General features: G+C 41.6%; 2 long non-coding RNA genes across 3 annotated transcripts in view; both read left to right on the top strand.

The window, feature by feature from the left end:
* The window catches only part of LOC116576432, a 39,421-nt gene extending 26,375 nt beyond the window's left edge, over positions 1 to 13,046 (top strand). For both annotated transcript variants that reach the window (XR_004280156.1, XR_004280155.1), the window contains exon 3: positions 13,004 to 13,046. This is a non-coding gene — a long non-coding RNA (uncharacterized LOC116576432). The remainder of the gene's footprint in view (positions 1 to 13,003) is intronic.
* On the top strand, positions 13,044 to 23,185 carry LOC116576431. The gene is made up of 3 exons (XR_004280154.1): positions 13,044 to 13,794; positions 17,025 to 17,155; positions 18,837 to 23,185. It is a non-coding gene; the product is annotated as an uncharacterized LOC116576431 (long non-coding RNA).
* Positions 23,186 to 26,794: the final 3,609 nt, after the last annotated feature.

Genomic DNA, 26,794 nt, shown 5'->3' on the forward strand with positions numbered 1-26,794 from the left:
GTTTGGTTTGCTAGAAGGTGATAAGTGCTATGCAAAAAAAAAAAAAAAGTAGAACAGAGAAAGGTATATTGGAATAAGCAGAGGGACAGTTTTCGATTTTAAATAGAATGGTCATGTTGGATCAAAGACTTGACATAAGTGAAAGAGTGAGCGGTACAGAGAGCTGAAGGGGAGGGCACCTCTAGCAGAGGCCAGAAATGAGAGTCTGCTGGGTACTTTCAAGGAACGAGGGTGGGTGGGTGGGTGGAGGGCAGAGCACTAGGAAGTGAATGGGGGGAGTAGAAGATGGTGTGGGAGAGGTGACGGAGGGCACAGATAGTGTGAGAATGCAATGAGGAGACATTGGAGACTGTGAGCAAAAGAATGTTATGCTATGACTTATTCTGGCTGTTGGGGTTGGTTCTTAGTTAATCATTCCTGTTTTACAGTTGAGGAAATGGGGATGTAGATGGGCTTGGTAACCTGTCCAGGGTGACAGAGCTTGTAAGTGGAAGGAAGAACAGGACATACCCCCAAGTCTGCCTGACCTCAAATCCCATGCCTTTAATGACTGGACTGTCTTATCTGTTAATAGGATCAAAACCACTTTTTCTTGCAAACAGGTAATTTTCTTTTAATTCTCATGTTTTCTCTCTGCTACTCTGTCCCTCCTCTCCTTGCCTAGCCATTTTGGGCTATGGTAATTTTTGGTTCAGTCTTGTAAAAGGCTTTAATCTCTTGCTATTAATGCATCCCCTCGCCTATTTTTTTAATTAATTTTTTTTAAATTTATTTATTTGACAGAGATCACAAGTAGATGGAGAGGCAGGCAGAGAGAGAGAGAGAGAGGGAAGCAGGCTCCCTGCCGAGCAGAGAGCCTGATGCGGGACTCGATCCCAGGACCCTGAGATCATGACCTGAGCCGATGGCAGCGGCTTAACCCACTGAGCCACCCAGGCACCCCAATTAAATTTTTTTTTAATATTGCAGTTGGCATACAACATTATATTAGTTTGATGTACAGCATAGTGATTTGACAATTCTATACTCAGTTTTCACCATGGTGGGTGTAGTTACCATTACCTGGTTTTTAAAATGTGCCAATTCATCTGATACTAAGAATTCCATGAAATTCCATTGCTTTCTTTTGTTACCTCACTAAGGGAGTGGTGAGTGTGTGCCCACTTTGGGACTAGAAGAATGATTCCAGGCATTGGACACTTAACATCCTCTTCAGTAGCCCGGGGAGTTGATGGCAGAGGGATCATAGCCACTCAGTGGGAAATTGGGGCTCTATTTCATTCCTTTTCCTGGAACTAGCACTTCTGTCTCAGTAGGGGCCCCTTTAATGAATCAATTAAGGAGGGTATTATTATTGGAAGCTGTTTTCAGCCCAATTAAGACCTTGCGACATGTCAGTTGGGATAATAAAAGTGAGTTAAGTCTCAATTTTTCTTTATTAGGGTGTTTATTAGAAGATTGAAATGTTCATTAGGTGGAGTAAAGTGATACAGTCATCTTTCGCTCATCAGAAGCACAATGGGACCTGTGTTGCACACAAGGTTAAGGTGGCAGCCTCTTCTTTATACACAGAGCTGAGTTCTAACTCTGCTCCTGTTGCAGGTCAAAATAAATGCGTGAGGTTCGCACTCAGTGTAGAGAAGTTTCCTTTACTTCATGTGATCATGGGGAAACTAAACACGTCTGCATGCTTAGGAGTAAGATAGTGGGTCAATATTTGGAATATCAATGAGCCAAATGTGAAGTTTGGGAGGGTGGAAGCTCATGTCAGACCCTGGGATTAGCTCAGAGACTAAAATCACAGATTTTATAAACTTTGTAAATTTTGGATCTAAAATTTTTCAATTATAGAGAAAAATATGAGAAGTAAATTGTTAACACTCCTCTACCCTCCCAGCCTTATCAAATTTTAACATTTCTCCTATATTTGCTTCCATTTTTTGCTTAGCATTATGGATATAGTTGAAGCCTCTTATGTAATCCTCCCTACGCCACTTCCTGCCCCCACCTCATTCTCAAGAGTTAACTACTCTCCTGAATTTGGTATTTATCTGCCCTTACCGGTTTTTTTTTAAAAATTTTTTATTTTTTATAAACATATATTTTTATCCCCAGGGGTACAGGTCTGTGAATCACCAGGTTTACACACTTCACAGCACTCACCAAAGCACATACCCTCCCCAATGTCCATAATCCCACCCCCTTCTCCCAAACCCCCTCCCCCCAGCAACCCTCAGTTTGTTTTGTGAGATTAAGAGTCACTTATGGTTTGTCTCCCTCCCAATCCCATCTTGTTTCATTGATTCTTCTCCCACCCACTTAAGCCCCCATGTTGCATCACCACTTCCTCATATCAGGGAGATCATATGATAGTTGTCTTTCTCTGCTTGACTTATTTCGCTAAGCATGATACGCTCTAGTTCCATCCACGTTGTCGCAAATGGCAAGATTTCATTTCTTTTGATGGCTGCATAGTATTCTATTGTGTATATATACCACATCTTCTTGATCCATTCATCTGTTGATGGACATCTAGGTTCTTTCCATAGTTTGGCTATTGTGGACATTGCTGCTATAAACATTCGGGTGCATGTGCCCCTTTGGATCACTACGTTTGTATCTTTAGGGTAAATACCCAGTAGTGCAATTGCTGGGTCATAGGGCAGTTCTATTTTCAACATTTTGAGGAACCTCCATGCTGTTTTCCAGAGTGGCTGCACCAGCTTGCATTCCCACCAACAGTGTAGGAGGGTTCCCCTTTCTCCACATCCTCGCCAGCATCTGTCATTTCCTGACTTGTTTATTTTAGCCATTCTGACTGGTGTGAGGTGATATCTCATTGTGGTTTTGATTTGTATTTCCCTGATGCCGAGTGATATGGAGCACTTTTTCATGTGTCTGTTGGCCATCTGGATGTCTTCTTTGCAGAAATGTCTGTTCATGTCCTCTGCCCATTTCTTGATTGGATTATTTGTTCTTTGCTAAGTTCTTTTGCTAAGTTCTTTATAGATTCTGGACACTAGTTCTTTATCTGATATGTCGTTTGCAAATATCTTCTCCCATTCTGTCAGTTGTCTTTTGATTTTGTTAACTGTTTCCTTTGCTGTGCAAAAGCTTTTGATCTTGATGAAATCCCAATAGTTCATTTTTGCCCTTGCTTCCCTTGCCTTTTGCGTTGTTCCTAGGAAGATGTTGCTGCGGTTGAGGTCAAAGAGGTTGCTGCCTGTGTTCTCCTCAAGGATTTTGATGGATTCCTTTCGCACATTGAGGTCCTTCATCCATTTTGAGTCTATTTTTGTGTGTGGTGTAAGGAAATGGTCCAATTTCATTTTTCTGCATGTGGCTGTCCAATTTTCCCAGCACCATTTATTGAAGAGGCTGTCTTTTTTCCATTGGACATTCTTTCCTGCTTTGTTGAAGATTAGTTGACAGTAGAGTTGAGGGTCTATTTCTGGGCTTTCTATTCTGTTACATTGATCTATGTGTCTGTTTTTGTGCCAGTACCATGCTGTCTTGATGATGACAGCTTTGTAATAGAGTTTGAAGTCCGGAATTGTGATGCCACCAACGTTGGCTTTCTTTTTCAATATCCCTTTGGCTATTCGAGGTCTTTTCTGGTTCCATATAAATTTTAGAATTATTTGTTCCATTTCTTTGAAAAAGATGGGTGGTACTTTGATAGGAATTGCATTAAATGTGTAGATTGCTTTAGGTAGCATAGACATTTTCACAATATTTATTCTTCCAATCCAGGAGCATGGAACATTTTTCCATTTCTTTGTGTCTTCCTCAATTTCTTTCATGAGTACTTTATAGTTTTCTGAGTATAGATTCTGTGCCTCTTTGGTTAGGTTTATTCCTAGGTATCTTATGGTTTTGGGTGCAATTGTAAATGGGATTGACTCCTTAATTTCTCTTTCTTCTGTCTTGCTGTTGGTGTAGAGAAATGCAACTGATTTCTGTGCATTGATTTTATATCCTGACACTTTACTGAATTCCTGTACAAGTTCTAGCAGTTTTGGAGTGGAGTCTTTTGGGTTTTCCACATATAGTATCATATCATCTGTGAAGAGTGATAATTTGACTTCTTCTTTGCCGATTTGGATGCCTTTAATTTCCTTTTGTTGTCTGATTGCTGAGGCTAGGACCTCTAGTACTATGTTGAATAGCAGTGGTGATAATGGACATCCCTGCCATGTTCCTGACCTTAGTGGAAAAGCTTTCAGTTTTTCTCCATTGAGAATGATATTTGTGGTGGGTTTTTCATAGATGGCTTTGATGATATTGAGGTATGTGCCCTCTATCCCTACACTTTGAAGAGTTTTGATCAGGAAGGGATGCTGTACTTTGTCAAATGCTTTTTCAGCATCTATTGAGAGTATCATATGGTTCTTGTTCTTTTATTGATGTGTTGTATCACATTGACTGATTTGCGGATGTTGAACCAACCTTGCAGCACTGGAATAAATCCCACTTGGTCGTGGTGAATAATCCTTTTAATGTACTGTTGAATCCTATTGGCTAGTATTTTGTTGAGTATTTTCGCATCTGTGTTCATCAAGGATATTGGTCTATAGCTCTCTTTTTTGATGGGATCCTTGTCTGGTTTTGGGATCAAGGTGATGCTGGCCTCATAAAATGAGTTTGGAAGTTTTCCTTCCATTTCTATTTTTTGGAACAGTTTCAGGAGAATAGGAATTAGTTCTTCTTTAAATGTTTGGTAGAATTCCCCCGGGAAGCCGTCTGGCCCTGGGCTTTTGTTTGTTTGGAGATTTTTAATGACTGTTTCAATCTCCTTACTGGTTATGGGTCTGTTCAGGCTTTCTATTTCTTCCTGGTTCAGTTGTGGTAGTTTATATGTTTCTAGGAATGCATCCATTTCTTCCAGATTGTCAAATTTATTGGCGTAGAGTTGCTCATAGTATGTTCTTATAATAGTTTGTATTTCTTTGGTGTTAGTTGTGATCTCTCCTCTTTCATTCATGATTTTTTTTATTTGGGTCCTTTCTCTTTTCTTTTTGATAAGTCGGCCAAGGGTTTATCAATTTTATTAATTCTTTCAAAGAACCAGCTCCTAGTTTCATTGATTTGTTCTATTTTTTTCTTGGTTTCTATTTCATTGATTTCTGCTCTGATCTTTATGATTTCTCTTCTCCTGCTGGGCTTAGGGTTTCTTTCTTGTTCTTTGTCCAGCTCCTTTAGGTGTAGGGTTAGGTTGTGTACCTGAGACCTTTCTTGTTTCTTGAGAAAGGCTTGTACCGCTATATATTTTCCTCTCAGGACTGCCTTTGTTGTGTCCCACAGATTTTGAACCGTTGTATTTTCATTATCATTTGTTTCCATGATTTTTTTCAATTCTTCTTTAATTTCCTGGTTGACCCATTCATTCTTTAGAAGGATGCTGTTTAGTCTCCATGTATTTGGGTTCTTTTCAAACTTCCTCTTGTGGTTGAGTTCTAGCTTTAGAGCATTGTGGTCTGAAAATATGCAGGGAATGATCCCAATCTTTTGATACCGGTTGAGTCCTGATTTAGGACCGAGGATGTGATCTATTCTGGAGAATGTTCCATGTGCACTAGAGAAGAATGTGTATTCTGTTGTTTTGGGATGAAATGTTCTGAATATATCTGTGATGTCCATCTGGTCCAGTGTGTCATTTAAGGCCTTTATTTCCTTGTTGATCTTTTGCTTGGATGATCTGTCCATTTCAGTGAGGGGAGTGTTAAAGTCCCCTACTATTATTGTATTATTGTTGATGTGTTTCTTTGATTTTGTTATTAATTGGTTTATATAGTTGGCTGCTCCCACGTTGGGGGCATAGATATTTAAAATTGTTAGATCTTCTTGTTGGACAGACCCTTTGAGTATGATATAGTGTCCTTCCTCATCTCTTATTATAGTCTTTGGCTTAAAGTCTAATTGAAATGACAGAAGGATTGCCACTCCTGCTTTCTTCTGATGTCCATTAGCATGGTAAATTCTTTTCCACCCCCTCACTTTAAATCTGGAGGTGTCTTCGGGCTTAAAATATGTTTCTTGGAGGCAACATATAGATGGGTTTTGTTTTTTTATCCATTCTGATACCCTGTGTCTTTTGACAGGGGCATTTAGCCCATTAACATTCAAGGTAACTATTGAGAGATATGAATTTAGTACCATTGTATTGCCTGTAAGGTGACTGTTACTGTATATGGTCTCTGTTCCTTTCTGATCTACCACTTGTAGGCTCCCTCTTTGCTTAGAGGACCCCTTTCAATATTTCCTGTAGAGCTGGTTTGGTGTTTGCAAATTCTTTCAGTTGTTGTTTGTCCTGGAAGCTTTTAATCTCTCCTTCTATTTTCAATGATAGCCTAGCTGGATATAGTACTCTGGGCTGCATGTTTTTCTCATTTAGTGCTCTGAGAATATCATGCCAGCTCTTTCTGGCCTGCCAGGTCTCTGTGGATAAGTCAGCTGCCAATCTAATATTTTTACCATTGTATGTTACAGACTTCTTTTCCTGGGCTGCTTTCAGGATTTTCTCTTTGTCACTGTGACTTGTAAATTTTACTATTAGGTGACGGGGTGTGGGCCTATTCTTACTGATTTTGAGGGGCGTTCTCTGAACCTCCTGAATTTTGATGCTCGTTCCCTTTGCCATATTGGGGAAATTCTCCCCAATAATTCTCTCCAGTATACCTTCTGCTCCCCTCTCTCTTTCTTCTTCTTCTGGAATCCCAATTATTCTAATGTTGTTTCGTCTTATGGTGTCACTTATCTCTCGAAATCTCCCCTCGTGGTCCAGTAGCTGTTTGTCCCTCTTTTGCTCAGCTTCTTATTCTCTCTCATTTGGTCTTCTATATCACTAATTCTTTCTTCTGCCTCATTTATCCTAGCAGTGAGAGCCTCCATTTTTGATTGCACCTCATTAATAGCTTTTTTGATTTCAACTTGGTTAGATTTTAGTTCTTTTATTTCTCCAGAAAGGGCTTTTATATCTCTCGAGAGTGTTTCTCTAATATCTTCCATGCCTTTTTCGAGCCCGGCTAGAACCTTGAGAATTGTCATTCTGAACTCTAGATCTGACATATTACCAATGTCTGTATTGATTAGGTCCCTAGCCTTCGGTACTGCCTCTTGTTCTTTTTTTTGTGTTGAATTTTTCCGTCTTGTCATTTTGTCCAGATAAGAGTATATGAAGGAGCAAGGAAAATACTAAAAAGGTGGCAACAACCCCAGGAAAATATGCTTTAACCAAATTAGAAGAGATCCCAAATCGTGAGGGGGGAGAAAGGGGATAAAAAGAGGTTCAAAAAGGAAGAAAGAAAAAAAAAAGAAAAAAGAAAAAAAAAGAAAAGAAAAGAATTTAAAAAAAGAAAACAAATAAGAAAAATATAAAAAAGAAAAAATATATATATTGGATAAACTAGTTAAAAAACGTTAAAAAAGAAAAAGGTAAAAGTTAAAAAAAAAATTTACCAGAAGGCGAGAAAAAAACCAAAAAATGAAAAAAAAAATTAAATTAACTGCAAGACTAAAAAAAATCACAGGGAAAAAGCCATGAGATCCGTGCTTTGCTTTCTCCTCCTCTGGAATTCTGCTGCTCTCCTTGGTATTGAAACCGCACTCCTTGGTAGGTGAACTTGGTCTCGGCTGGATTTCTTGTTGATCTTCTGGGGGAGGGGCCTGTTGTAGTGATTCTCAAGTGTCTTTGCCCCAGGCGGAATTGTACCGCCCTTACCAGGGGCTGGGGTGAGTAATCCGCTCGGGTTTGCTTTCACGAGCTTTTGTTCCCTGAGCGCTTTCCGTAGAGTTCCGGAGGTCGGGAATACAAATGGCGGCCTCCTGGTCTCCGGCCTGGAGGAGCCGAGAGCCCAGGGCCCCACTCCTCAGTGTGCCCTCAGAGAACAGCGCCCAGTTACTCCCGTCTGCCTGACCTCTGGCCGCGCTCCGAGCTCACCGAGCCTGCTACCGGTTCAAGGTAACACCGAGCTGTGAGCTTACTGTCGGCTCTGTCTCTGTAGCCGGCTTTCCCGTTCCAATACCCGCAAGGTCTGCGACACTCAGACACCCCTGCTCCTTCTGTGACCCTGCGGGACCTGAGGCCACGCTGACCCCGCGTGGGCTTCGCCCCGGTTTAGCCTCTGGAGCTATGTCCCTCAGCGGAACAGACTTTTAAAAGTCCTGATTTTGTGCTCCGTTGCTCCGCCGCTTGCCAGGAGCCGGCCCCTCCCCCCGGGGTCTATCTTCCCGTCGCTTTGGATTCACTTCTCCGCCGGTCCTGCCTTTCAGAAAGTGGTTGTTTTTCTGTTTCCAGAATTGCTGTTCTTCTTCTCTTCGATCTGCCGATGGATTTTCAAGTGTTTTCAATCTTTAGATAAGCTATCTAGCTGATCTCCGGCTAGCTGAAATAGTCTCAGCCTGCTACTTCTCCGCCATCTTGACTCCTCTGCCCTTACCGGTTTTTATACCATTATTCTACATACCACATGCATGCATTCCTAGCAGTGCAAGGTATTGCTTGCTCCCAAGCTTTGTATAAATTTTAGCATATAGTATATATATGTCTGCAACTTCCTTTATTTATGCAGTATTTTATTTTTGAGATTTTTCCATGTTGACATAATCAGGTTTAGTTTATTTTCTTTCTTGTACACATATTTGCCTCAATATGTCCATTCGCCTGTTGAACTTTCAAGATATTTTCAGTTTTTCCTGATTACAAACAATACCACAGTAAACTTCCCTATATATGTTTTCTTGTATACACTTGCAAGAATTTCTCTAGGCTAGGGTTTCTCAAACTTAAAAAAGGAAGTGTTTTATGTTGCATTTTATGTTGCAATGTGGTAACATACGTATTTGCATAATCATACACACACACTACAAGTAAAAGTTTTATGAAAACAATACATCCTTATATCAATGAAGCATTGTGATATATACATGGATATCTATCCTTTTGTCATAGCCTATCCTTTCTAATTTATTATTCCTTTTCCTACTCTGTGTATGTGCGCATATGCATGTGTGTGCTTGGACATGTGCACACATGCATATGCGTGTCTTACAAAATTGATTCTGTGATGGAGAATGGGTCACAGAATGCAGTTTGGAAAACACTGGTCTGTGATACATTACCAAGAAGTGAGACTTTTGGTCATCTTCGACTTTACCTAGATATTGATAACTTGTTCTGCTAAGTGATATACTCTTTATTTTAAATTTTCTGGGTGTTTTGCTTTAGGTGTGTTCCTTTTAAGCAGTAATAGATATATTTAAAATAAATTTCAATATGTTTTCTTTGATGTTTTGTTGAAAATTTAATCTGTATACACATATAGTGGTATATTTGGACTTATTTTAATATTTTTGTTTTGTGTTTTTATCATCTTTCCCCCTTCTTTTATTTTTTCCCTTCTTGCCTTCTGTGGATTGATCAATTTTCTGTATTTCCACCACAGACCTCTTACATTTCTTCTGTTGGCTTGGAAGATAAAGACTGTGGTACTACTTTTTTAAATTGGTAGCTTTCCCTGCCCTTTAAAAAATACACTTTGATTATAAGTATTTATAAATAATTTCAAGTTGCTAACTAATTTTTTCCTTTTTTTGAACACAATGTGGACCTAGTGCTCTTTTCCAATGGGTACAACTCTTACATTCCCATCTCATTATTGTTTAAAGTGTGACTTTACCTGTTTTGTTTTATTATTTAAACAGAAAAATGTTATAAATGTAATTTATAATTATAATTTATAATTTATATTTTATATTTTATATTATATTAATTATAATTTATATTTTATATTATAATTTATAATTATAATTTATAATTTGTAATTAGCTAGTAGCTAATTAAATTTATTGGCTTAAATGGTTTTCTGTTCTCATTTTTAATTTCCTGTGCTGCCATGATTCTCTTCTGTATTCATTTCTCTTTTTGCTGAAGTACATCCTTTTGTGTATCTTTTAGTAAGGAGATTTAGATAATATATTTTTTGCCTTTTTGTGACTAAACTTGCTTTTGTTTTGTTCCCACTCTTGAACAGTATCTTAACTGGGTCTGTAATTCTAGGCTAACATTTTTTTCCTCAACTTTTCAAAGACATAACCCCATTGTCATCTATCTTCTTTGTTGCTTGGAAAAGTCTTCTGTCATTCCAAATGTCATTCCTTTGTAGGCAATCTGGCTTTTCTTCTGGTAGCTTTGAAATATTTTTCTCTTTTCTCCCTGATGTTGTCAGGCTTACTAGTGTCAGATATGGATTTATCTTTATTTTTCTTGTTTAGCAGTCAGAGGGCAGTCTTGACTTGGTGATTCTTGTATTACTCATTTTGGAAAATTCTTAGTTCTTATCTCTTCTGGAACAGCATTAGAAATCTCTCATTCCAGGAGTGCTTGGTAGCTCAGTCGGTTAAGCATTCAGGTCTTGATTTTGGCTTGGGTCATGATCTCAGGGTAATGAGATCCAGCCCCCGTGTTGGGCTCTGTGCTTAGCAGGGAGTCTGCTTGAGATTCTCTCTTTCTCCCTCTGTCCCCGGCCCTGGCTCATGCACTTTCTCTCTCTGAAATAAAAAAATAACCCCCCCCCTTTTTTTTTAAAGAAAGAAATCTCTTGTTCCATTCTCTATATTTGTTAGCTGCTTTTTAATTTAATTTTTATTGCCAGAGCAAGTCTAGTTAATATCTGTCACCACACAAAGTTACAAATTCTTTTTTCTTGTTATGAGAAGTTTTACTTTTTTAGAAATTTTCAAATACAGGGGTGCCTGTGTGGCTGAGTGGGTTAATCCTCTGCCTTTGGCTCAGGTCATGATCTCAGGGTCCTGGGATCGAGTCCCGCATCAGGCTCTCTGCTCAACGGGGAGCCTGCTTCCCCCCTCTCTCTCTCTGCCTACCTCTCTGCCTACTTGTGATATCTCTCTCTCTCTCTCTGTCAAATAAATAAATAAAATATTAAAAAAAAAAGAAATTTTCAAATACATAGTTCAGTATTATTAGCTGTAGTCACAATGTCACACTACATCTCCAGAAGTTATTTATAATTGGAAGTTTATGCCTTTTGATTCTCTCATCCAATTCTCTGTCCCCCCTACCCTCCACCAACTGCTTCTGGCAACAAGAAGTTTGTTCTATGAATTCTTTTTCTTTCTTTTTTTTTTTTTAGTTTCCACATGTAAGTAACATCATACAGTATTTGTCATCTATGTTGTCATAAATGACAGGATTTCTTTCTTTTTTATAGCTGAATAATATTTCATTTTATGTATATATCACATTTCTTCATCCATTTATCTATTGATGGACACTTAGGCTGTTTCTGTATTTTGGCTAACATAAATAATGCAATGAAAAATGGGGGTGCATATATTTTCAAAGTGGTGTTTTCATTTTCTTCACATAAATACCCAGAAGTGGAATTGTTTCCACGAGTGGTTGTGCCAATTTACATTCCAACCAACAGTGCACAAGTGTTCCTTTTTCTCCATATCTTTACCAAAAATTGTTGTTTTTTGTCTTTTTGATAATGGCCATTCTAATGGTGATATCTTCTTGTGGTTTTGATTTGCATTTCCCCAATGATGAGTGATGTTGAACATTTTCTCATGTACCTATTGACCAGTATGTAGGTTTTCTTTGGAAATCTGTCTCTACAGATCCTCTGTCCTTTTTTTTTTTTTTTTTAAAGCTGTACAAAGTTCTTTTTTTGTTTTGTTTTGTTTTTTTTTAAAGATCTTATTTATTTATTTGACACAGATCACAAGTAGGCAGAGAGGCAGGCAGAAAGGGTGGGGGGAGGCAGGCTCTCCGCTGAGCGCTGAGCAGAGAGCCTGATGCAGGGCTTGATCTCATTACCCTGGGATCATGACCTGAGCCAAAGGCAGAGGCTTAACCCACTGAGCTACCCAGGCACCCCCCTCTATTCTTTTTAAAAATCATATTACTTATTTGCTATTGAGTTGTATGAGTTCTTTATATAAATTGGATATTAACCCCTCATCATATATATGATTTGCAAATATTTTCTTCCACTCATAGGTTGAGTGTTTCTTTTGCTTTGTTAAAGGTTTCTTTTTGCTGTGTAGAAGCTTTTTAGTTTGATGTAATCCCACTTGGTTATTTTTGTTTTTGTTGCCTTTACTTTTGGTGTCAAATCCAGAAAATCATTACTGTCAAGACTGATGTAGCTTAGTGCTTATATTTTCTTGTAGGAATTTTATGGTTTCAGGTCTTATGCTCATGTCTTTAATCTGTTTCGATTTATTTTTTGTGTATGATATGAGGTCCAGTTTCACTCTTTTGCATGTCTGCCCAATTTTCCCAACACCACTTATTGACGGCATTATCCTCTTCCTATTGTATATTCTTGCTTCCTTTGTCATAAATCAATTGACCATATGTGCATGGGTTTATTTCTGGGCTCTTTATTCTGTTTCATTAATCTATGTGTTTGTTTTTATGCCAATATCATATTGTTTTTATTATTATGCTTTATAATACAGTTTGAAAGCAGGAAACATGATGTCTCTAGCTTTGTTCTTCTTTCTCAAGATTGCTTTGGCTTTTTGGAGTCTTTTGTAGTTCCCTATTAACTTTAGGGTTCAAATTATTGCTTAATATTTTAATATCATGCTCGTTCCATTTGTGAAATTCTGGTGTGGGCTTTACATTTCTTCTGAATGATCTGGCCTGAGAGCTTCATGGTTCTCTTGGCTCATCTAGGTTGGTTTAGTCATGTGAACTCTGTAGTCTGGCATGAGTCTGAATCTCTTGAGTAACCACTCAATGGCTATGAAATCTTGGGTAAATTACATGAGTTCTACGCTTTAGTTATGTCATGTATAAAATGGAGATACTAAATGAATTGGTCACAAGAGTTTATTGTATGGATTAAGTGAGATAATGTCTATGAAGTTCTTAGTTTACTTTCTTGACATGGTGAGCACTCACTAAAAATAAATGATGGCTAAAAATAAAATAAATAAATGATGGTTATAATAACTATTCTATCATTTACAGATGACCCTGAACATAGCTGGATGAGAAGAATCCTGGAGAACTGGGGGAAATTGTGAGGAAATCAACAGAGTGAGGAAAATTTAGGGAAAGAATCAGAAAGTAACAAAGTGTTTCCCTCTGATGCATTTGTCTCCTTAATTTTACTGATACCCCTAACATGAACAGCTTTTTCATATTCCAAATGTAGCAGTTAATAGGAAAAAAAAAAAGACATTCTAGTTCTATTGGGCCAAAACCTGGAGCAGCTGGGGACAGTGGAAAGAACACCGTTCTTGGTAATGGAAGATCTGGGTTTGAACTTGGCTCTACTTCTTTGAATCAGTCATGCTTCATGCCACTTCCTAAAGCTTCAGTTTCCTTCTCTGTAAAATGTAAATGGTAGTCCTGCTTCTTAGAGCCCTACTGAAGATTAAATGAGATCATGTGTGGGTAAATGCAGGATACCTAATAAGTACTCAATGATTCTTTTTAAAAAAGAGAAAGTCAAAGAGATTTGATAACTTGTGCCCAAAGCACTGCCTCCCTGGGTCTCAACTTCAACTTGTATTTGTGTAACTCCACCTGCAGGCTGGCTCCCCTCCACTTTTCCAAGATTCCTGCAGGCAGGAAGCAATATAGCGATGTTGTAATTTGATAAAGAAGTATGGTGGAAAAGCTGGAGCCCCATTTCACATCAGTATGGTGGATACTGCCCTGTGGAAAAATGGTGCCACAACAGGTTTTGTGTGTCCAGAGATGGGAGTGATCCGTGGACGTCCTGAAGACTTGGAGTCAGAGTGTCTGCGCTTGAAGTATGTGGCATATCCAGTTTTCTCCCTCTCTGAGTTTTTTCTCCCCCATTGTCAAACTCTACTTAGAGGCTTCCCAATACTGTTACTTACAGGATCTTTTCCCATACTGTCTTCTATATTAGCGTTTTTCTAGTTTCTCTTCTAAGTCTCCTATTTCATTTCCTTTGCATTGAAGAGTATGCACAGGGTTGGCAGAAGGGATAGACCCTTATCAACACCCAGGAAAGGACTCTTTCATGGTCTTTGAATAGGGAGAAGGCTAAGTTCTTATTCAAATGTTTTTTCTCCTTCCACTTTATTCCAGATTCAAGTGTGTTTTCACTGCAGTATACCTGTCTGGTGTTATTTCCCAAGGGAGTTCTGTGATCCTAATTCAACCACACCCCTAGCCCTAAATTATCAGAATCTTGAACACAAATTTTCTCTAACTGTAAACAGGACATGCTACATATACCACTAAGAGGGATGCTAGGGATGAGGCATCAACAGTTCAAAGTTTGGACACCATTTTGAAAGTGGATGGTTGAAGGATACAATAGTAGAAACTAAAGCCTTCACATCAATTGATGCAAGAGACAAATTGTCAAAATAAGTGCTTCCCTAAATTAGTGATATATCAGAATATTCTGGGGAACTAGTTTTAGCTTCAGATTCCTGGTCCCTACTTCATATGTCCTGAATCAGAATTTCTGTGCGTGGGGCCTGGTATTTGGAATAAAATAGGGGCATTGAGTAAGGCACAGGTGATTTGGAGGCATCCTGTAGTTGAGAAATACAGGACTAAGTGATCCTGGTATCTGTCAAAGTGTTATACTGAATTAGAAGTCTCACGGAGTCTTTATTATTATTATTCTTTAAATTCAATTAACCAACATACAGTACATCATTAGTATCAGATGTAACGTTCCACAATTTATCAGTTGTGTGTAATACCCAGTGCTCATCACATCACGTGCCTACTTAACGCCCATAATAGAGTCTTTTTTTTTTTTATTTTAAAGATTTTTTATTTATTTGACAGAGAAAGATTACAAGTGGGCAGAGAGGCAAGCAGAGAGAGAGAGGAGGAAGCAGGCTCCCTGCAGAGCAGAGAGCCCAATGTGGGACTCAATCCCAGGGCCCTGAGATCATGACCCGAGCTGAAGGCTGAGGCTTAGCCCACTGAGCCACCCAGGTGCCCCCATAGAGTCTTATTTTAAAAATATTTTTGTCAAAAAAAAAATATTTTTGTCCTCTTTCATTTTGGCCAAAGGAGGGGTGAGTTTGTTCATGTAATATCCTCATGGTTCTCCAAAAGACAAAGATCTTAATTCTCTAATTCACTAAGAACCTTCCCAAAAACTAATGTAAAAAATCTCAATCCATCCAAAGCTACGCAAATCATAAGTAGAATCAGGCTCTCACCCTAACAGAGGAGGGGAAAGCCCATTGTTTGATGAGGGTAGGAAAATGGATGATAAATTTATTTCATACAGTTACAGCAATTATCCTCAACCTGGCTGAATATTAGAAACATTCTGCAGAGCAATTAAGTCAGAATCACTGGGGGTGGCGCCTAGGTATTGGTATGTTTTTCAAGAGCACCCCCAGGTGATTCTAATTGTAACTGGGCTGAGAACCCCTGCATTAGAGAAAGACACCCGCTCTCAGGGGAAAGGATAGAAAGGCAGGTTGTTAGAGCAACACAAGTGAATCTCCCTGGCTAAGAATAGCAGTTCCTTTCTCATTTAAACAATCAAGGTGGGTGAGCTTATTCTCTGGAAACTCTGAGAGGACTAGGCAGGGACTGAGAGGCAGTAGAAATGAAACAGGACATGATTTGCACTTTAATTTGGAAGAAAGCTAGAAATGCTGGATGAGCTCTTTCTAATGCCCTAAAATGTGTCCCTGTCCTTATTCACACCCAACATCCCCCAAATTACTAAGTTAATGACTCTGAAGTTTAACCCTAACCTCCAAGAATCGAAAATAGGACAATATTTATATAATAATTACACTGTGAACCTCTTTTGATGAGGCTAACCTATGAAGCAGGCCAACTGTGGGAAATCTGTTACTTTTTTTTTTTTTTTTTTTTAATTCGTGCAAAAAGCTTGTTTGTTTCCATTTGGCCCACCGCGTGGGAGAGGGTGCAGGGTGGTCACACAGCTGCCCAGCGGGGACAGGGAGAGGCTCAGGCAGAAGCCCTGGCTCCGGAAAGAGACTCCCCTCCCCCGCCCCGAGGCTGCTGGGCTCTGGGGCTCCTAGCAGTGCTGGAAGGGGGCCTCTGGAGGAGAAATCCGCCCACGCAGGCGGAAGAGGGGTCAGGTGCGGGGCATCTTCCTGATGAGCAGCACCTGCTCGTGCCGGAAGTGGCCTTCCGGAAGTCGGCGGCTCGGGGCCTGCAGGTCCAGAGGGTCTGGTTCAGTCCTGCCCCGGGGCCGCACTTGCCCTGGCCTGCAGGGTGTGACCCACGCCCTCGGGAGCCACCTCGTCGCTGCGGAGTGGAAGCCCTGAGACAGGTGGGTGCGAGGCCCGCAGGTGCTGGGGAGCGGGCGGTGGGGCCCTTCCGGTGAACCCGGGAGCTCGTGGTCCATGGCGACGAGGCGGAAGCTGAAGATGCTCTGCTGGCTGCTCGCGGGGGGCAGAGAATGGTGGAGAAGGGGGTTCTGGAGGCTGCGCCTGGGGAAGAGGTTGGAGGCTGGTGGGAGGCGGGAAGAAGGGGTGTCCCTGGGTCGGTGCCGTCCAAACTCTGGAGAAGCCAGAGACAGGTCCAGTGGACCAGCAGCTGCTGCCTTAACCTTTCCTTTTAGGAAAAAAAGTAAGGAAGCTAAGCAAAGTATGGAAGGCAGGGATAAGAGCAGGGTTGGGGTCTACTGAAATACATTTCTGTTCCAAGATGGAGCCGCTCCTGCCCAGGGTGCCGTCTCAGCAGATAGGAATTTCGTAACTTTCTTGTTCCTATAAATGTTCTGCGTGACTGGAAAGGCTGTGTATCCAGCAGTCAGTCCCCAAATGCCAAGCCAACTCTGGGGCTTCTCATCCCAAACAAGGTCGACTGTGTGGCCCCAGCCAGTCGAGTATTTTTTTTTTTTTATATGCCTATTTTTCTCTTCCTTTTAAATTTTTGATCCCATAAAAGCTTCTTTTCCTTCCACCCCCGATTTTGCAGTTCTCTTAAAGGAGACTTCACTTCGGCAAGTGTTAAAGTTTGTTTGTATCACCTGAATTGTTTCCTCCTCTTTTAATAGTTTTTGTCCATGAAGAGTGGGATCTGAAGCTGGCTACGAATGGTCTTGGGGACAAGACATACAGGCAAGGCGCCCCCTGAACGCTTTGGGTTCACTGTTCTCTCCTTCTTGTTACCAAGGCAGGGCTGTGGGTAAGTCACTCTCAGATCTGTGCTCCATCCCTCACATGATGAGAACTTGTAGGACATAATCTCTTAGCAACTTTCAAGTGTGCATTACGGCATTATTAACTACAGTTGTCATGCTTTGTGTTACATCCCATGACTTATTTATTTTATAACTGGAAATTTGTACCTGTTGACCCACTTCACTCATTTCTCCCACTCCCCACCCTTGGGCAAACACTAGTCTGTTGTTTGTGTCTATGAGCTTGTGGTTTTTTTTTTTTTTTTTTTTTAAGATTCCGTATATAGATGAGATTGTATGATATTTGCCTCTCTATGACTTACTTCACTTTGCATTGTGCCCTCGAGGTCCATCCACGTTGTTGTAAATGGCAAGATTTCATTATTTTTTATGGCTGAATTCCATTGTGTATATATGCCCTGTTTTCTTTATGTGTTCATCTGTGGTAGACACTTAAGTTAGTTTCATATTTTCATATGAAAATGTTTTCTTTATGTGTTCATCTGTGGTAGACACTTAAGTTAGTTTCATATTTTGGCTATTGTAAATCATGCTCCAGTGAACATGGGAGTGCATATATTGTTTTGAATTTTTTTTTCTTTAGGTAAATGCCCAGAAGTGGAATTGCTGGATCATATGGTAGTTAAAAAAAAAAAATTATTTATTTAAGATAGCACATGAGCAGTAGAGAGGGGCAGAGGTAGAAGCAGACTCCCTGCCAAAGAGGGAGTCCGATCTGGGGCTGGATGCCAGGACCCTGAGATCAAGTTTATTTCTAGTTTTTTGAGAAACCTCCATACTATTTCCCAGTAGTGACTGGACCAATTTACATTCCAACCAATAGTGTACAAGTGTTCACTTTTCTTCACATCTTCACCAAAAATTATTATTGTTGTCTTTTTGGTAGTGACCATTCTAATGGGTGTGAAATAATGTCTCATGGTGGTTTTATTTGCATTTCCCTGAGGATGAGTGATGTTGAGCATCTTCTCCTCTACGTGCTGGCCCATACGTATGTCTTCTTTGGAAAAATCTCTCTTCAGATCCTCTGCCCCCTTTTCTAGTCAGATTGTTTGCTATTGAGTTCTGTGAGTTCTTTATATAATTTTGATATGAGCTCTTCATCAGATATATGATTTACAAATATTTTCTCCCATTCAGTAGGCTGCCTTTTCATTTTGAGTTAATTTTTGTGGATGGGGTAAGACAGCGGTACTCTTGCATTGTTTGGCATGTGACCGAGTTTTCTGACTCTGCCTTGGAAACAATTCTCCATTGATTCCAGCTCCACTCCCCCATTTTAGCTGCTAATCCTATTTTTCCTGAAGAAGCAGAATGCTTTCTTGGCTGAGCGTGAGCCCCAGCTTCCAGGATGGCACAGCCCTCAATGGGAGTAGCAACACCATGGGACAACTTGTTGGGAGGTGCTGATGGTACCCTTCTCTCCAGGATCTCCATTTATGCTGTAGCAAAGGATGGCAGTGCACTCATGCTGGCAAGGCAGCTGTGAAGCAAGTCATAGCCTAGGTCCTTCCTCCATGCTTCTGCCACGTAGACATTCTGGATCTTCTTCCTACCTCTGCCACTCCCATTGTCTCTCCTGAACTCCATTGTATGAAGTCTACAGCACATGGTTTTGTCCTTGTTAAGTGCTGTCTGCTGTCTTATTGTGTCTTCTTCCTGCAGTGGCTGCACGAGGAGGGCAGAGAACTTGCTCCAACCTCTTTCGGACCAAAAGCCCAGGTAATCAGCTGAGCTGGACATGTTCGCTGGTGGAATGGACTTCCCACATTGTCCCACCTTCTTCAATTCTCCCTCTTGCTTCTGGTTTTATCAGCAGCAGCCTGATGATAAAATACTCACTTCTAGCAATGCTGTTTCCCCCCAAACTGGTGAGAAGAGATTTAACCCGAGAAGCATAAAGACCTAGCTGAGGGGAAACGTTGACCAAGAAAACGTTAATAACCAGCTAGTCGCCGTCACAACATTCCATTGTGACTACATTGAGGACCCCATGGGGGGACCTGTAGAAATCGCTTTCATGTTGAAGGCACTGTGGGAAAGAGGGAAACTGAGCAGAGGAGGTACCCTGGGATTGGGGCAGGCTGATCTTTAAAGACCATGAAAGGCCAATGAGAAACGCACAGGAGCTGCAAAGGCTGAAACCCAAGCATTCCCTCCAAACTGGAGCTCCTGGAGTGTGTCTCGGAGAAAGGCTGCGCTAACAGGTTTGGAGAGGAAGCAAAGATGCTAATGAAGCGTGAACTGGCTGCTTTCAGCAGAGCCTTCTGGGCACCACGCCACTATCTCGCTTTCTTTCCTACCCATTTATTTATTTATATTCTTAATTAATGGAAATTTCAACTCCCATTAGATCAGGAGACGTCAGTAATAAACAGCCACAGCTTTAAGCAGAAATAAGCTACTGGGGAAGGGCAGAGGCTTCTCTTTCTGCTCCTGGATTCCAGTCACATGGCTGGCCTGAGCTCAGGAGAGAAAATCCGTATGCTGGTTCTGGTAGGAGAGCCAAGAGCCTGTGTTGATGGGCCACTGACCTCCATGGTTATCTATGAGTTTCTTTTTCTTCAAGCGTCACTAAGACTTTCCCTCTAAATTCCTCTGTTGGAATCAGACAGCTCAGATTTGAATCCTACCCGGCTGCGCAATCTTGGGCAAGTTAATTAACCTTTCTGTGTCTCAGCCTTTTCTATTAAAGAAAGTAATAGTACTTACTCCATAGGGCAGCTGTGGGTCTTAAATGAGGTAATGTGGGGGAAGTACTTGGCACCGTGCCAGACCTATAGTGGCCGCTCACTGGATGTTACCCATTCTCATCACCATCATCCAGAACCCAGACATACGCATACACGTATGACTGTCGCTCCTCTCCCATGTGCCTCAAGCAGCCCAGCAGAAGCTCCTTCCAGGAGCAGGGCTGGTAAGCACCCTCCTTCAGGAATGTCCCGATGCTCCCTGCTCTGGGTTCTAGCATCTGCTTTGGGAATAGCATTGTGAGTCAGGCTAGGGTGGAGTGAAGTCCTGAACCTTGGAACTATTGGTGTCATTTGTGAAGCCTGAAGACCTCTGCTTGGGTATAATCCAGGGCTTGGATATTAATATGGGACTTAGGTATAGCCAAAAAGCCCTTGATGGGTTGAGACATGGTGGAGCGATGAGAGCTGGAAAAAATAATCGGTATCCCGCAGTGAGAGGAAAAGTCCCAGCCCAGCTTTAAAGGAAGGCCGCGGCAGGCTCCTGGATAGCAGGCCGAGCCTGCCAAGGCAGGGCAACGATCTGATGTCACATCTTCTTGGTTTGACTCTTGGCTTCACAACTTTCTGGCTGTGGGACCTTGGACAAAGCTTGTAACCTTTCTAAGCCTTGGTGTCTTGACATGAAAAATGAGCATGAGAATAGCCATGTTCTCCTCATGGCTGTGCATAGGATGACATGTGATACCATATGAAGTGATTTATAGAATGCCTGGCAAGTTCTCAGAAACTGGTAGCTGTTATGATTAGATCTGTTTTATTCATCTCTGTGTTTTCAGTTCCTATGATGGTGTCCGCTTATAGTGAGTGCTCAAGAAATATCAAGTAGTCAGATGGAGAATGGCACACTTGGGACAACCCACTAAACTTTTTGGGCTTGATACCTGTAATGGGGGGGGGTGCTGCTAGATGGCCTTGAATGCCACATCCAGATCCAGATCGAGGGAATCTGTGCCAATTGCACAGATGCCTTCTGGGCCTGGGATCCCTGGGCCTGAGAGTAGAATGTGTTTTACTTCAAGGAACAAACTTTTCTCTTCCTTGGCAAGATGACTATATGTATTGACAAAGAACAAAGTAGCAAAGGTCCCAGGTACTGCTGGAGAGAGAAATTTAAACTTCTGAGTTTGAGTCTTAAATTACTGGCACCCTTTTGGGTAAAAAAGGATCTACTAGTTATCTTGAATACGCTATTGGATTTCTTTTCTAAAGGGAAAGAGTAAGTCAAAAGGTGAGTGAGGCATTAGTCGGCATTAAGAAAGAACCAGAGCACAACTGGGAAAGAATTGTTATTCCATCCGGTAAATTTGCACTCTCTCCTCACCTTGACTACCAGCTTCACTTTGCGGCTCACCTCATCTCGGATAGGACACAGCAGAAATAGAAAAGGTCCCGGAAGGGCAGAACAGATGGATATGGGGGACGGGGCAACTTCACACCAAAAAAGATGACACATTTCCTTCTGAAAGGAGCAGAGGAAAGGGGTGAGCACTTCCTGAGGTGGCAAGTGTAATGAATGGGGGCAGCAAGCCAATTGCAGGCTCCTCTTGCCCTTTCCCCTAAGAGGAGAAAGAGGCCGCACTTGACAAAATTAAAAGGGAGCAAATTTAGAACTGATGAAAGGAAGCGCTCTCCACTCAATGTGTAATTAACCTGCGAAGGAACCCAACCTGCTCGCTATTAACTGAGGCAAGCCGTTAGCTGGGCTTTCCGATGGCTGGAAGCATAACAGCCGTTTTGGCAGTTACACTGGTTAAGCCTGCAGTTCCTGAGGTAATTCATCCTCTGCGGTACGACATGACATGACAGCCAGGTTGAGAAGAGCCACATCCCCTGGGATGCAAAAAAAAGTGGAGGTGAGATTGGGCCTGTAGACAGAGAAGACAGTAGCGCAGAGGAGGCCGTGCTGATCCAGGGAAGGTAGGGAGCTTGACTGAGGTCACACGCCACGTTGAGGTGGAGCCCTGAGCCCCCGCTTCCTGGTCCCGAGCCAGCGCCCTCTCCCTCACAGTGTGTGGCCACCCCTCCAGCGGGTGGCCACACACTGGAAGGTTGCTGCGGACTCTCGTTTCTTGCCTTCTTCTCCACTCCCGTCCTTGCTCGCTGCACGGTTAGTGGGCGGTGACCCCCTCCTGAAGGGTGTGGTCAGAATCTGGGCCTGGGAAATCAGGACAATCAATGTGGGGAGCTGTTCCATCTGAGTATGTTTCTTCAGGGCAGGAATTCTGACCCACTTTGTGTCCATGAGATCTTGAGTCTTCTGGAAAGTGCAAGCGATAGTATAGAATAGAGAAAAAGAGAGCTTGTTTTTCATGCGGATGTCAGTGTTACCAGTTCGAATGCTGTCTTCACTGCTTCTAGGTATGTGACCGCGGTGACTTGCTTCCTGACTCTCTGTCTCCTCCTTATCTTACCACTGCCTTCGTACACGTGCGCTGAAAAGCGTGTGGCATGCAGGGGCGCACTAACCATTCAAAAACTGGCAGGTGGAATTATTGGAACTGGAATTAGCACGAGATGACCCATTAGGAGAGAACCTAGCTCTATCTTTTAAATTTATTATCTCTCTACCCTTTAACTTCTCATTCACTCAACAGCTACTTTCTGAGCACCTAGGATGCACTGTGTTAGGTGCTTGCTCTCCAGGTGTGAACAAAGTATAGTCCCTATCCACTTGGAGTGTACAGCTAAGCAGAGGAGACACTCATGCCCAAAGAAGAAAAACACACCCAGAATCACAGTGCAGTAGACATATGCTGCGTTGGAGGTGGAGATTTTTAAAGCATTGTGGAGTCCTAGAAGGACATTTTGCCCATTAGATAAATATTTATTAAGCACTAACTATGTGCTAAACCCTGTGATAGGCATTCATCAAGTTATTTACTCTTCAAGTAAATCCTACCCTCAGGAAAAGTGACATCTTGGAAAGGCATTCTGTTACTTATTGGGAAGTCCAGAAAACATTCCGAGAATCTGAGCCTACGCTGGCAGTCTAATCACACACAGCTGCAAGTGAGCATTATTTATTACTAGAGGATATTCGGAATCATTCAAAAGTGGTTCCAGAGAGTTGTTGTTGTCTTGGTGAAAGATACTGGTAGGAAGTCCCAGAAGAGGATCAAGAGGGACCCTGTAGATAGTTAAGAGCTCTTCTGAGGATTTTGTAGGCCCTGGGCCCTCTTACCCATGAAGACACAGCCCAGATCTTCTGAAACATCCCAAGTATATGATAGCACCTGAAATACCTCCATAGACCCCTGCAAATTTATCTCTCTCTTTTTTTGTTATTAAATTTAAAATTATTTTCTAATTTTGGTTTTAAAATTATTTACAATGGGGGATTTTTAGAAATTACATCCATATTCAAGAATTCTCATGGGATGAGAAGTATTAAATGATTTTCTAATATAATGACTTTTTTGATGAATACTAAATTGAACAATTAATGGAGTTGACATAGTATTACATCTTGTAGACATTCAATTAAACACTTAATTTCAGTTCTACACTTTTTTTTATTTGAAGCCACTTCCTTTTTTTTTGTTGTTTTGTTTTATTTTGTTTTTGTTTTTATTTTTGTTTTTTTAGGTCTAAGATATTTGTAAGATACCTGGGAAGCTTTCAGATGGGAGGCCCCTTGGGGCAGCAGCAGGCATCTTCCTCTGGCCAGCTCCTAGCTCCCACCCCTTGTCTCAAACTTGAGGACCCCTAAAGACTATGAGTGAGCCACACCATGGTAGATTTAGGTCCTGTGCCGGGGTAGTAACCTTTGGCAATTGTTGGTGAGACCTTTCCCCAGCTCTCAAATGAAGCTGCCTCTTTTCTCTTGGCCTGTCTTCCTCCCTATTTGTCTTTCTCCTGTTCTGCTTCTTTTAATCCCTTCTCTTTTACTCTCTCTCCTCCCTGTGGTTTTGTCTGTCAGTGGAGTAGCCAGTGGCTTCCCTCGACCTGCCCCACTTCGCTGGTGCCATTGAAGTAATTTCTGATCCCAGTGAGAGCATCATGGAAGGAGGGAGGGCCACAGTCCCAGCACTGGCAGAATTTAAGACAATTGTGGATGTATTTTGATTAAAACTGAAAATACAAAGTGTTTGCTGTATATTTATTTACAAAACCAATGTCCTAACATCTTTTCAAAGATGTGAAAGCCAGTGTGAAATGAGCGGCTGCACTTTTGTCCTTGGTAAAGTTTTACTGAGCAGAGTGACTGCAGGGATTTTCTTGTTAGCCTGTATTCGAAGCATCCTTTGCTCTACCATGGTTGTCTGTGTTCAGAAAGCCCTTCTCCTCCGTGTCTCATAAGTGCTATCCTCACATCTCAGCGGCAGGTCACCTCCCAGTGAGCCCATTGTTCACCTCCCTGGCATGATCTGAGTGCTCTTTCTTTGGGGTTCCTATTACCCTTAATAGTGTTCGCATATCCATTAAAGCAATGCCCATCTTCTGTCATAACGGTTTGCTTTATTGGCACATCTGACTCCCGCTGTAAACTCTGTGGCCATAGGCCCTGCCTACCTCCACCTCTGTACCTTCAGCTCTGAGCACAGCAATTGGCATTATGTTGGATCTAGAAGAATGAGATAACTGGTTGGAATCCATGGACCCTTCTTTTTGCACTGATTTTGAGTCCTTTTCAACTTTGTCTAGCCAGACCAGAGCATGCTTGCTTTGTCTCCAGGTAGAAGTCATGATGAACACCCATTCTTCTTCAGTGTCTCTTCCTCCAAATGTCCCTAGTTATGAATCATCAGCTTTAGGATCTGCCACCACCATAGATATTTTTAAAGCTGGAATAATGAAGCGTGGGTGCAAATGGGAATAAATACCTCTGGCCATAAAAATAAATCAATATCACTTCTTTGTGGTCAGAGATGCTTAATAGGCAAAGGTTGCTGTCAGATGGTAAAAAATGTGTTTTGTTTAGCTGGAGCGGAGGGCAAATTTAAGCTGTAGGAATGAACAGCCTAGCTGCTTTTCTCATTTTAGACTGAAATAACTTTTTCTTAGGCATTGGACGATGAATATAAATCTGTTCCTGTGGACTTGATTCTGAAAGTGCTGGTCTTGCGGAGGGTACCTAGGCAGCGTGAGCTGCTCAGGTCACTGGCCACTTTCAGCTGAGCTTGGAGACGCATTTCAGTTTCTTCCATTGGCCTGGGAGGCCCCAGAAGTCCATTATCAACCTCTTCAAAGGCATCTTCTCATGTACCATCATTTGATTAGAATAGGATAAAGTGCCTGCTGACACCCTGTCTACCTTCCCAATCTCCCATTCAAACTCCTTTCCAGGCATTTCCCCATTAGAACCTCTGCTCAGGTCTCATGAGGCTACTTGGACTTTCTCTGGATATGCCCTGTGTGTTCTTGCCCACCTGCTTCTGGGTATGTCTCTCTGTCAGCCTGGAATTTCCCTTTGCCCCACCCTGTTCATGGGACTTGCTCTTCAAAGCTCACCCCAAAGGTCACTTTAATGTGTCTCAGTGCTCCTCTGACCAGTAACCTTCACCTTCCTGGAGGAACTGATTTCTCCTTAATCTTTGATCCTACATAACCTTCTGTGTCCCTTAATTATGGCTCTTACCACATTCTGTCATAATTTATTTCTACAATGATTATAATAATTATTCCATCAGCAAATCCTGTCAGCACTATCTTCAGAATGTATCCCAAGTTCGATTACTTCCCACCACATCCACCTCTACCACTCCAGTGCAGACCACTGTCATTTCTCATCATGATTACTGAGCTCTGTTTGACCTCGTCTCCTTGCTTCCATGTCTGCCTCAGTGCAGTGTATCTTCCACGCAGAAGCTAAATATGAAAGATGAATTAAATTGTATAGTTCTTTGCTCACAACCATTAGTGCTTCCCGTGTGTATTAGGATTCTCCAGAGTAACAGAACCAATAGGATGTATCTGTGTATAGAAGAAGATTCATCATAAGGGATGGCTCACATGATTATAGAGGCTGGCAAGTCCAGAATTGCAGTGTGGGCCTGAGCTCTGGAGACCAAAGAGAGTTGATGGAGCAGTTCCATCCCGAAGGCCCAGAGACCCAGGAGAGATGACAGAAGAAGTCTGAAGGCATGCTGCTGGAGAATTCCCTCTTGCTTGTGGAGGCTGGTCTTCTTGTTCTCGTCAGACTTTCAACTGATTGGATGAGGCCCACTCACATTGTGGAGGGCAGTCTGCTTACTCAGCATTCACTAATTCACTAATCCAAAAACACCCTCCAACTTGACAGATTAAATTAATCATCAGGTCATGTCACTTGGTTCTCCTCATGTTTCCACTTGGTCCTACATGAATGAATAGTCTCTGACTGTCTCTCTTCTCTGTCCCTGTGTTCCAACCATTCTGACCTCCTTGATGTTCTTTAAACACGGATGGCGTATCCCTGTACCTCAACCCTTTTCTCTGCTCTAGAGAGTGAGAAGAGGAATGCTCTCCTCTCAGATGTCCATATTCAAATGACACCTCCTCAGGGAGGTCTTCCCTGTTCTATTTCTTCTCCTACATTATTAATCCCCCTTGTCCATGTCATCCTCTGGTTTATTACTGTTTTGTATTTCTTCAAGGTTCTCACCTGACATTGTATTGTGCATTTATCTATTCATTTTCTGTTTCTTCATCTAGAGGGTAAACTTCATGGGGGCAAGAGATGTCATCTGTTTTGGTCACCTTTATATCCTCAGCACATAAATCAGGGGCTGGCACATTAGAGGCAACCAAGAAACATTTGTTGAATAAATGAATGTGTTGAAAACATATTAATAGGTAACATATATTAAATGCTTACTGTTTCCTTTTATATTTGTTAAAACCTGTGGGGTAGAATCTGATCTTTTTCTAGATGGAAGGATCCACAAAGCT

Source organism: Mustela erminea, chromosome 17 (assembly GCF_009829155.1).
Source record: "Mustela erminea isolate mMusErm1 chromosome 17, mMusErm1.Pri, whole genome shotgun sequence".
Classification (NCBI taxonomy): domain Eukaryota; kingdom Metazoa; phylum Chordata; class Mammalia; order Carnivora; family Mustelidae; genus Mustela; species Mustela erminea.